This window comes from Babylonia areolata, chromosome 31 (genome assembly GCF_041734735.1).
Source record: "Babylonia areolata isolate BAREFJ2019XMU chromosome 31, ASM4173473v1, whole genome shotgun sequence".
NCBI classification, from domain to species: domain Eukaryota; kingdom Metazoa; phylum Mollusca; class Gastropoda; order Neogastropoda; family Buccinidae; genus Babylonia; species Babylonia areolata.
Genome location: NC_134906.1, coordinates 23890127 through 23901934, shown reverse-complemented (window position 1 = coordinate 23901934; position 11808 = coordinate 23890127). Strand labels below are relative to the sequence as shown.

The 11808-nt window shown below is 46.0% G+C and overlaps 1 protein-coding gene across 1 annotated transcript in view; it reads right to left on the bottom strand.

The window, feature by feature from the left end:
- LOC143276318 (uncharacterized) overlaps positions 1-11808 on the bottom strand; it is a 492860-nt gene that overhangs the window by 445682 nt on the left and 35370 nt on the right. The window lies entirely within an intron of this gene.

Here is an 11808-nt window from a genome sequence, read left to right as displayed (position 1 = left end):
ACCCTCCCCTCTCCACAAACACCTCCCCCCTCTCCCCAAACACCTCCCACTCTCCCCAAACACCTCCACCCTCTCCACAAACACCTCCCCCCTCCCCTCTCCACAAACACCTCCCCCCTCTCCCCAAACACCTCCCACTCTCCCCAAACACCTCCACCCTCTCCACAAACACCTCCACCCTCCCCTCTCCACAAACACCTCCACCCTCCCCTCTCCACAAACACCTCCCCCTCTCCCTAAACACCTCCCCCTCTCCCCAAACACCTCCCCCTCTCCCCAAACACCTCCACCCTCTCCACAAACACCTCCACCCTCCCCTCTCCCCAAACACCTTCCCCCTCCTGTAATCCATGTCAGTGTTCCGTGGGTTATGGAAACAAAAACGTAACCAGCATGCACAACCCGGACAATGGAGCATGGCTGCCTACTTGGTGGGGTAAATAACAAAACGATCATACACGTAAAATGTTACATGTCTGTCTGAGTGTGTATGTGTGCATGCCTGAAATCTGATTGAATGACACAGGAAATGAAAGATGAGCGCCCAGTGGCAGCCATCAGTCGGCTCTACCCAGGTAGGCAGCCTGTTGTGCAAATGACCCGTGTTTGTAAAACGCTTAGAGCTTGGTCTCCGACCGAGGATAGGAGCTATATAAGTATCCATATCAATCAATCAAAATCCATATATCCATCCATCCATCCATCCATACATCCATACATACATACATACACACACAAAAAGATTGTGTATATGAATCAATGTATGAGTGTGTGTGTGTGTGTGTGTGTGTGTGTGTGTGTGTGCACGCGCGTGCACTTGTGTGTGAATGTGTATGTGTGTGCGTGTGTGTATCATTTATAACTTGCTGGTTGGGGGTCTGCTTATTCATGTGTGTCGGTGTGTGTCTGCTGTATTTTTCATGGCTTGTTTAGAATTCTCGCACGTGCACACACACACACACACACACACACACACACACACACACACACACACACACACAAGCAGTGGAGGAATACAGGGGGATTTCCCTTTTGATAATTCCTTTATTTCAGTCAATGGGCAGAACTGTCCTGTCGCCAACCAGAACCAATGTTCACAACGGGAAGGAGGGGGGAGGGGGGGGGGGGGTGAGTGGAAGGGTGGAGAGGGGGTTTCTGATTTCACTTCTTTTCTCCCCCACCTCCACCCCACTCCCTCCCTGCACCTGTGTTTTGCTCTGTCTTCTTTTGACAGCGGAGAATGATTCAGATTGATCTGGGCTGCCTGTCTTCTTTATGTCTCTTTCCTTTTGGACAGACACACAGATAGATAGATAGATATATATATAGAGAGAGAGTGTGTTTGCGTGTGTGTGTATGTGTGTGTGTGTGTGTGTGTGTGTGTGTGTGTGTGTGTGTGCCCGCGCACGTGTGATAGATACATAGATACATAGATAGATGGACACATAGAGTGTGTTAATGTGTGTGTGTGTGTGCGTGCATGCGCGCGTGTGTGTGTGTGTGTGTGTGGGGGGGGGAGCATAATCATGTATGTGTGTCTGTGTGTGAGCATATGTGTGGGTGTGTCTGTGAGAGAGAGAGAGAGAGAGAGAGAGAGAGAGAGAGAGAGAGAGTTCTTCTGTTTGACGTCTATCCACATGATGTTATTTTAGATGAGAAAAAATAACATGTACAAAAGGAGCAAGAACACAGAACTTAAAACCCCCTTCAGTGCAAGGGGGAAAACAGCAGAAAGTGGTGTTTCAGGTCATAAAACATTATCTAAAACAATAAGCCTAAATCTGAGATAATGGTCTGGAGATATACCATTCTAGATAAAACTGTGTGAATTTTCAGCCTTCCAGAGCTATTTCCCCTTTTTCTGATGACGTCATCAGTGACGTCAATATACACGTACGTAATACGTTTATGGCAGTCATGGGTGTTGAATCAAATTTTCCAACTGGACTGTGAAGCAAACTTTTTAACAGCAGTACAAAATTACCAGCACGTTTTTTCCTAAAATCTAGGTAAAAAGGTCTTGAAGGCTTTGCATTCAAAGAGTACATGCCTATTTGTGAGTAGTCATCCACAGCAGCACATGACGTTGTTGCTATATTTAGTTTTTAAAAGGATTTGGTTTTGTAAACTAGGAGATGATGTGTTTTCATTTGGTTACACTACAGTGAGGGTAAAACTAATATATATATATATATAAGATTAAAAAAAAAATTCACATACTCTTTTTGGACACTTTCTTGAAGTATAAACAAACTGCTTTTCTAAAAATTATGTTCTTAATGTGTATGTGTGTGGGGAGGGGGTTCTCTCTCTCTCTCTTTCTCTATATATATATATATAATAATAATAATAATAATGGATACTTATATAGCACACTATCCAGAAATCTGCTCTAGGTGCTTTACAAAAACGCTTTTGATAACATAAAACATTATATCTATGTTACATACACACACCAAAATGTGACCACACACACACACACACGCACGCACGCACGCACACACGCACACACACACACACACTGCATACATACATACATACATATTAACATGCATGTGTATCTAACAGCTACCCTAACACATACGCACACACAGGCAGGCACAAACTTACATAAACACACGCACACACGATACACATTCATATACATGCATGTAGTTGTGGACCTGCCACAATTGAACTTATTGCTGAGGGAAAAGGTGAGTTTTGAGACGAGATTTAAAAGATGCGAGGGAATCAGAATGACGGAGGTTATCAGGGAGCTTGTTCCACGTCTTTGGCGATTGAAAAGAAAACGATCTGTGTCCATAGGTCTTACTTCTGACGTGAGATATCCTGAGATGTGTGTCTGTGTGTGTGTGTGTGTATTGTGTTTGCGTGTGTGTTGGTCTGTCTGACTGTCTATCTGTGTGTGTGTGTGTGTGTGTGTGTGTTAGAGCATTTGTGTGTTTGTTAGAGCATGTGTGTGTGTGAGCATTCATGCGCGCGCGCGCGTTTGTATGTGTGTGTGTGTGTGTGTGTGTGTGTGTGCACACGTGTGCATTTGTGTGTGTGGGGGGGGGGCCGTGGGGGGGGGGGGTGTCTGTCTGTCTGTCTGTCTATCTGTGTGTGTGTGTGTGTGTGTGTGTGTGTGTGTGTGTGTCTGTGTGTGTGTGTGTGTGTCACAACATTCGATATGATCAGGAAAATGAAGACAAAACAAGGTCGTGGCGCAATCATATTCTCTGTGCAGACAGGGGGGATAGGGGGGGAAGGGAGAATACTAGAATTTCACGGACGGCATCGTGGGGAAGCGGTTACTTCCCTTAGACTAGGAAGCCTGCGTAATGAGTATGATGCGAAGTGTATTAATTTTGGACGTGGGAGAAGGGAGAGGGTGTGTGTGTGTGTGTGTGTGTGTGTGTGTGTGTGTGAGAGAGAGCGAAAGAGTGTGTGTGCATGTGTGTGTTTGTGTGTGTGTGCGTGCGTGTGTGTGTGAGAGAGAGAGTGTGTGTACATGTGTGTGTTTGTGTGTGTGTGTGTGTGTGTGTGTGTGAGAGAGAGAGAGAGAGAGAGAGAGAGAGAGTTTGTGTGTGCATGTGTAATGTGTAGTGTGTGTGCAGTTTGGTGTGGTGTGGTGTGGATTGTGTGTAGTGTGTGTAAAGTGTGGTGTGATGTGTGTCTGTGAGCATGTGTGTGTGTGTGTGTGTGACAACTCACGACATTCTCATTCTTCATCCTCGAGTAAACAGTTGATGAAGTTTTTCATAACATGCCACGGTATTGTTTTACAGTGTTCTACGTGACGCAATTTTTTGTGTGACGTTTTCTTTTTGGATGTGTGACGTGTGGGTCTGGGTAAGGAGGAAAGCCAACTGAACTGGACAAGTGGGAGCAGATATGGCATGAACGAACTGTGTATGAAGTGCCGCGGTTTGTGTTTATTCAGTGTATCACGTGTGAGTAATCGAACGCTTTCATCCGCTGTGGACATAATGGATAACTGACTGTGTTGAGTTCTTGTCTTTGTGAATCTTCTGACGTTGTGCACATGATTCTCTCCAGTCAAGGTTATTTCCTTTGGATGATGTTCACGTTGGACTACAGTGTTTGTTACTTGAGTAATCCTGCAGTTTAGAATACTAAACTCAGGGGGCCGTTCAAATGAAAAAATAGAGGTTGTTTTAGACTGACCTTGATGCGCTGAGTCGAATGCAACCCTCAGCTAAGCTCTACGGCCACTCCTTGTCAATGAAACAGAGACATAATAAATAGTAAACTCAGTCGGTCACTTCCCGAGCAACTATCGGCGAGCCATTTTGATTGCTGGTGACGTGGTGTTTACGTCATCAACTTCTGTGTGTTTTCAGTAGAAGGAGTACTACTTGCCGTGCATTTGATCCAGTTTCGTGGCAAAAGGAGTGGTCTTAGAGCTTAGCTGAGGGTTGCATTCGACTCAGCGCATCGAAGTCAGTCTAAAACACCTTCTACTTTTTCATTTTAACGGCCCCTGAGTTTAGTATTCTAAACTGCAGGATTACCTGACAGGTAATCTGCAGGATTACCTACTTGACATTAGCTATGTGCCTTGTGAACATCGTCACCAAGAAAGTACAACCTTTGTTCCAGTGGTCTTCATCCTTGATTGGACATTTGAAGGGTTTTTTCCATGGCACGTTGTTTTGTGTGTGACGCAATTTCTATGTGACGTCTTATTTTGAGGTATGACGCGTTCTGCTAATATTGAGAGAAGGCCTCACGGAATTTGGAAAGGGGAAGCGGGGATGGCATAGACTGTGTATGTAGTGCCACTCAGCGTTTGTTTGTTTATTCTGTGTATCATGTGTGAGCAATCGAAACGCCTTCATCCGCCTTGGACATATCTGAATGGATAACTGACTGTGTAGAGTTCTAGATCTAGTCACAGTGACGTTGCGAATAATTATGATCCTTTCCAGTCAAGGTTCTTCAAGGTTATTTCCTTTTGGATGATCTTCTTCTTCTTCTTTCCCTTGGGTACCGCCTTCATCATTGTGAAGATTCTGTTGACTATAAGGTGGGTTTGCGTGTTTTTGAGGTTTCCTGAGGCAGAGGTTGCTGGGCCGGGGGATGGGGGGGGGGGGGGGGGGGGGGGGGGGGGGGGGGGGGGGTGATCAGATTCGGGATTTGAAGCCTTCCAGGGTTGGGTTGAGGGCAATCTCAGCGGGAAGGCTGTTCCAGTTGGTTATGGTTCGGGGAAAGAAAGATTTTTGTCTGTACAACGTTCTGCAGTTGGAGAGATGGTACGCTGCTGGGTGCGATCCTCGGGTCTCCGTGGATGCTGAAGGATTTTGAGAGGGCTTGTGGCATGTGTTGATGATAAGACTGCCACTGTGGAACTTATAAAAGTTAACCAGTCTTGCCTTTCTCCTTCGCTCTTTGAGGGGAGACCACTGAAGAGTCTCCATCATGTCTTGCACACTGGATGTTTTCCTGTGTCGATGGGTCGCCCAGCGAGCAGCCCGGCGTTGTACTGCTTCAAGTTTCTTAATGTCCTTCTCTGTATAGGGGTCCCACACAGAGCTGGCATACTCCAGGGTTGGGCGGACCAGTGTTTGGTAGGCTTGCTGTTTGATGCGCTTGGAGCCTGCTTTCAGGTTCCGTCTCAGTAGGCCTAAGGTATTGTTGGCCCAGTTGGAGACATTGGAGATGTGGGGGGTCCATCTAAGATCAGAAGTGATGGTGATGCCGAGGTATTTTGATTTGCTGACTACATCAAGGGTGTGGCCACGAAGGATGTACTCTGATGGTAGGGGGTCTCTCTTCCGGCTCACTCGCAGTGTCTGGTGATTTCATGTCAGGTTCCGGAGTTGGTCACTTGTCATGTGCATTGTGAACTGACATCTTCACATCTGAACTGAACACGATTGACGTTAACCTAACAGATCATCGGCCGGATTGGGCTCTGAACGTTGAAGCGTTGTGTTTCGTGTGGATTGATGGAGGTTCATGTGAAGTGTTGGCGGGGCGTGGACCGGGAGAGGTCTGTGCTTTACTTTTTCTTCTGTGCTGCGTGCGACCTTAGAGCACTGAAAGAATATAGTTATTAAATAGGTCGTGACCTGACCTGCTTTAGTCCCCTGTACCTATAATTTTCGTGGTTTGGGGAAAGCCAGGGTTATTTGGAATATTTGTGTGTGTGTGTGTGTGTGTGTGTGTGTGTGTGTGTGTGTGTGTGTGTGATGGGGCGCAGTAGTTCCTTTAAATAAATCGAAAATGATTCTAGATGTTAGTGACTTCAGTATAATTCTTGAAGCACTGAAACGTGCTGATGTGGTTTTTAATTATGAATTGAATATAGAAGGTTTTTAAGCACTGGTTGGTGTTGTACACAGTTATGTAATAGTGAGATGCTAACTCACGCAGGATAAACGTGACTGTTTGACTGCTTGGTGCAGTGAACTGATATTATTAGCTTCGCTGAGTGAAGTTGTGTGAAGTCACCAGATTAATTTTCCAGAGGGGAAATGAATAAGTAGTCTATTTTGTTTCTTTTCTTTTCTGTGTGTGAGGGTAAGGTATGTGACCACTAGCTCGATCCCTGGTGGGGAGGTAATTGACAGAACAAGAATTGAAATGTTATAAATATTATCTAAAATTGAATTAGATTGGATTCGTTTTAAAACCCCTTCAGTGCTAGGAGGGGAACAGCAGAACGTGATGTTTCAGGTCATAAAACATTATCCAAAACAATAAGCCTAAAACTGAGAAAATGGTCTGAAGATATACCACTCTAGACAAACTGTGTGAATTTTCAGCCTCCCAGAGCTATTTCCCTTTTTCTGATGACGTCGTCAGTGACGTCACTATGCACGTACGTAATACGTTCATGGCAGTCAAGGGGTATTTAAATGAAAAAGATGGAATTTCAGAGTTTGTTAAGACTGAGTGACCGATCTAGTAAAAATGTGTATGCATGTTTGAATGTCACTAGTGAATAAGTATGAACTGAACATGTCAGCTTCTGACAGTGTATTTAGAACATAAACTATTTTTATTCCATGCTTGAGCAAGCCACGCTTTTAACACCGGGATTAATTTCTCTTCTTGTTGCTGACGACGTCGCCATTGTGTCTTCACGGTCCACATGTAGAGAAGTGGGTTGAGAGCACAGTTGAAAGACAACACGAACACAACCATGGTGTCATGGATCTTATCGAAACCAGAAACACCATGTGAACTCATTACCGTCACCAGTCCGAACGCCAGCCAGCAAACAGCATCTGTTGACAGTCACTTTTCTCAGAACATGCACTGAAAATTACACTGGACTCTGTGAGGGACTGGTGGTTATTCTGTACTTTGGTGTTCGCCTAAAGATGATGGCTTGACAATCATCACACACAAAATAACGTTGACTGCCACAATAACGTTGAACCATCTGAAGTTATGCCCAGAGTGGATAGCGATCAAATAAAGCCAGACGACAGAGACCAGCCTGACCCTGTAAGCCCCAAGAGGACAGTCCCGGAAGAAATGGAATCGTTGCCAACAAACTCCCAGCAGTCCACAAGGCAGCCTGTTGACGATAAACATTTTACCGAACCTTCTTCCAACTTTAGGGAAACAAAATACGTTGATGTGATACAAAGTGATAACCCAATATAATCAATTATGACACTGTATTAAACAGAAAGAAAAGAAAAGCAACCAGCTTCCAGATTGTAACAATTGTCCATGCATTTTTTCCGTGAAATGTACTGTGCGCTATCACGATAATGCTGATGTGACTTCCTGTACACATGTCAGCAAAATGCAAATCGTTTAAGACGATAAACCGATATATATATATATATATATATATATATATATATATATATATATGTGTGTGTGTGTGTGTGTGTGTGTGTGTGTGTGTACGACAACATCAACAAAAAACACTGTACGTAAACAGTAACACCAACAGCAACATAACATATATTGACAATAACACCAACAGCAACATTACACACGAACAAATACCAAGAGCGGAAAATTCAACCATAGCACCATCAATAACAACACGGCACAATTACAACATAGCGCCTCAAACACACACACACACACACACACACACACACACACACACAAAGAGATGAGGGAGGGAGGGGGGAGGTAGAGAGAGAAGCCAGCAAAACCTCTCATCAATAAATCAAATCGGTATCATGAATGCCGATGTTTCAGAACTATAAAATAAAGTTTCTACACAGCCAGTGCGGGCTCTTCTTCTTCTTCTACTACTTTTTAGAGTCCATCAATACTTCTTTGGCCTTTTCCGTTCCCAGATTTTGATATCCGCCATTATAACCCCCCCCCCCCCCCCCCCCCCCCCCTACTCCCATCCCCCAGAGTTCCGATTAATTAACCCTTTGCCTGCTGAACTATTGGTGATGTGAGATCAGTGTGGCATTAACCCGGAGTTCAAGAACTGCTTTTTCGTGTTGTGTCATTGACTTTGATGGGACACAAGTAATGGAAGAAACCAGGAGAGATGAGTTCAAATGAAAAAATGGTGACTGACACCCTGACTTGTAACCTAGATTTATTATTATTATTATTAACTCTCTCCATACGAACGGCGAAAGAGACGATGTTAACAGCGTTTCACCCCAATTACCACCATCAAAATATTGCAAGTGGAAGGCTCTTATACTGAAGAGGTGAATGTTGACAAAGAATACCACAATTCTGATGACGGAAGCTAAAGGTTGGGGCATTCAGACACCCACTGGACATCCGAGGGGTCTGTGTAGAGGAGAAGAGAGGACTGGCCGTACTGAGTGAGTTAATCTCACTCAGGCAACACTCAGCCAAACGCTGTCGAGCATACTCGTCAGCAGCAGAAAAGGGGTTAAAGTTTAGTTGCACAAAGCCCTCACTAGAAATAGGAGATATTTAGTCAAGTTGTGCACCATCTCGGGTTGGCTCTGCTTCTTCTTCTTCTTCTTCTTCTTTTTCTCTTACCCCCTCCTTCCTCCTTGCTGCCCCTCATACTTCTTCTCCTCTTCCTTCCTCCTCCTTCCTCTCTCCTCCTGCTCCTCCTCTCCCTTCTCCTCCACCTCCTCCTTCTCTTCCCTCTTCCTTCCTCCTCGTTCTCCTCCCCCTCCTCCTCCGCCTCGTTCCTTCTCCTTCCTTCTTCCTCCTCGTTCTTGTACTTCTCCCTCCTCCCCCTTCCTTCTCCTCCTCCTCCTCCTCCTTCCTTTTCCGCCTGCTTCCTCCTCCTCTGCCCCCTCCTCTTTCCTTCACCCCATTCCTTCTCCTCCTTCGTCTCCCCCTCCTCCTCCGCTCCTCCTTCTCCTTGTTCTTCTTTTCCTTCTCCTCCTCCTCCTACTCCCTCCTTCTTCCTCCTCCTCCTCCTCCTCCTCCCTCCTTCTTCCTTCTCCTCCCTCCTTCCTTCTCCCCCTCCTCCCTCCTTCCTTCTCCTCCTCCTACTCCCTCCTTTTTTCCGCCTCCTCCTCCTCCCTCCTTCATCTTTCTCCTCCTCCTCCTCCCTCCTTCTTCCTTCTCCCGCTCCTCCCTCCTTCCTTCTCCTCCTCCTCCTACTCCCTCCTTCTTCCTTCTCCTCCTCCTACTCCCTCCTTCTTCCTTCTCCTCCTCCTCCCTCCTTCATCCTTCTCCTCCTTCTCCTACTCCCTCCTTCTTCCTTCTCCTCCTCCTCCCTCCTTCTTCCTTCTCCCCCTCCTCCTACTCCCACCTTCCTTCTCCCCCTCCTCCTTCACCTCCTCCGCCTTCCTCCTTCCCCTCCTCCTTCCTTCTTTGTGCATGTTTGGAGCAACAAAGTGCGTTATGCAGACTTGTTATGGTGCCGCTTAAACTGTCGACGGCGACCCTTCATGTGCAGAAAATTGACATCATTGAAGTTCCCGCCACTGTGGTCAGGGATTTTTTTTCTTACTTCCGGTTGACTCAATAGGTGCCACGGTCTCTAAAACCCTGCCTGAAATAGCTTATTGTAAAGCTAATTGGTATGTTCAGTGAGCTTGTTACGAACAGCCTATAAATGAAGAGCTAACTTTCTGTGTATATAGCAGTACTGATCAACTACACAACAGGAACAGTGTATGGACGCTGTGTCGAAGTGAAACTGGGCAAAGTTGGCTGTCTGACTCGAGTAGCTGACGTCTCCGACAAATCTATTCTAGTCAACCGAACTGCCTAGGTGCATGTTGCAGTTTTGGGGAGACTACCAGTGATGTACAGGGTGGAGAAAGCTTTACTACGCAGTGCACCGACCCCACCACTCCGGACAAACCCAGCCTGTGTTGGGGCAGAAACACGCAGCTCCAACTAATCATCTTCACACTTCTGTTTCCCAGGTGTCGACCCAGACGGAAGAACTGAGAGGAATCATTCCTATCCTTTCATGGCTGCAACCAGCGTTTCTTTCAGTAGAATATCCTTCTCTCTCTTTCCTCCCAAACCATTGAATGTACCAAATTTCTGTTGGTCCTGTCTCTTGTCAGGAGATGTACACCCAAATCCCAGTCCTGGAGCCCACACAGTCTACCCCTGTGGCTTCTGTGAATACCCTGTCTCGAGAGCACCTGGCATTGAAGCAGTCTGCTGCGATGAATGTAGCATTTGGTACCATCGGTCATGTCTGGAAATGGATACCAAAGCCTACAGCCTGCTCTAACGCAGTAACGTCCAATGGCTCTTCTGTAAGTGTTGACAGCATGAACGTAAACAGCTTCACTTTTAGGAGCTTAGAGGTCTCTCCAGGCTGCTATGAACCCGTGTCGGATGAGATCATCACAAGTGAAGTTCTCTCTCCAACCTTCAACCCCAGCTTAGCTGACAAGCAGCCCACTGAGGACCATGCAGCTCCAGGCAGGTGTCCCAAGCTTCCACCCACCCAAAGGGGCGAAACCGGACCAGAGCGTCCTCAGCAAGAAGCTGGAGCTGATCAGTGTCTGATCGGCTGCCAAAAAAGACAAATCTCTGTGTAATGACAGTCATCTGCCAGAGCGTGGAGTGAAAAGGAGCAGAACTAGAAGCCTCCATTAAATATATCAAGCTGGATGTCATCTGCGACTGCGAGTCAACTGAGGCTCAGAAACGACTTCAAATAGAGTGGAATTTTCCCAGACAACCACATCGCCTTCAAGAAAGACTGGCACACCACTCAGTCGCGGCTACTGGAGGAGGGCTCTTCACCCTTGTGAGAAAAGGCATCATCTCAACAGTTCCAGAGTGATTTCACCGGAGAAGTAGATCCCACTATGGCGTCATAAAAGGGAGAATGCATAGATGGATACAAAATTAAGGCTATATAGTCCGAGTGCTCGCACGCAGTTAAGTGATGCGGGCCTGTTTGTGACTGTCTTCGCAGCGGGATCTGCCGCGGCCGGGCCGGGGGACCCTCAAAGCAGAGGTCACTGACCATGCACGCAGAAGGATCAGAGCTATGTACGTACCTCCATTGAGCATCCCATGCAGGCATTGCTGATAGACTGCAATACAACTTGAGTGATGCCAGAATATATACATTATATATACATTGATGTATACAGTAGTTGTGACTCATATACCACGATGATTATGGGTGGGCTTGTATCATTGGTTTTTGCCGTCACGGTGTTTGTGAGTGAGCGCTACAGACTCAATGTCATTGGCCAGCAAAAAATTGGGGAATCAAGGTATTTGTTCTCTGGTACATTTCTCTGAAAACTTAATCATGATTAAGTGCACAGAACAATTTTTTCTTTGCCTTCGTTTATTTTGCCTTCAATTATTTCCCGCGAGCATTATTCAGTTGACAACCAGGGGGGCAAAATTTATAAGGGGAATAATTGTGCCGGTCACTTTCAGAGT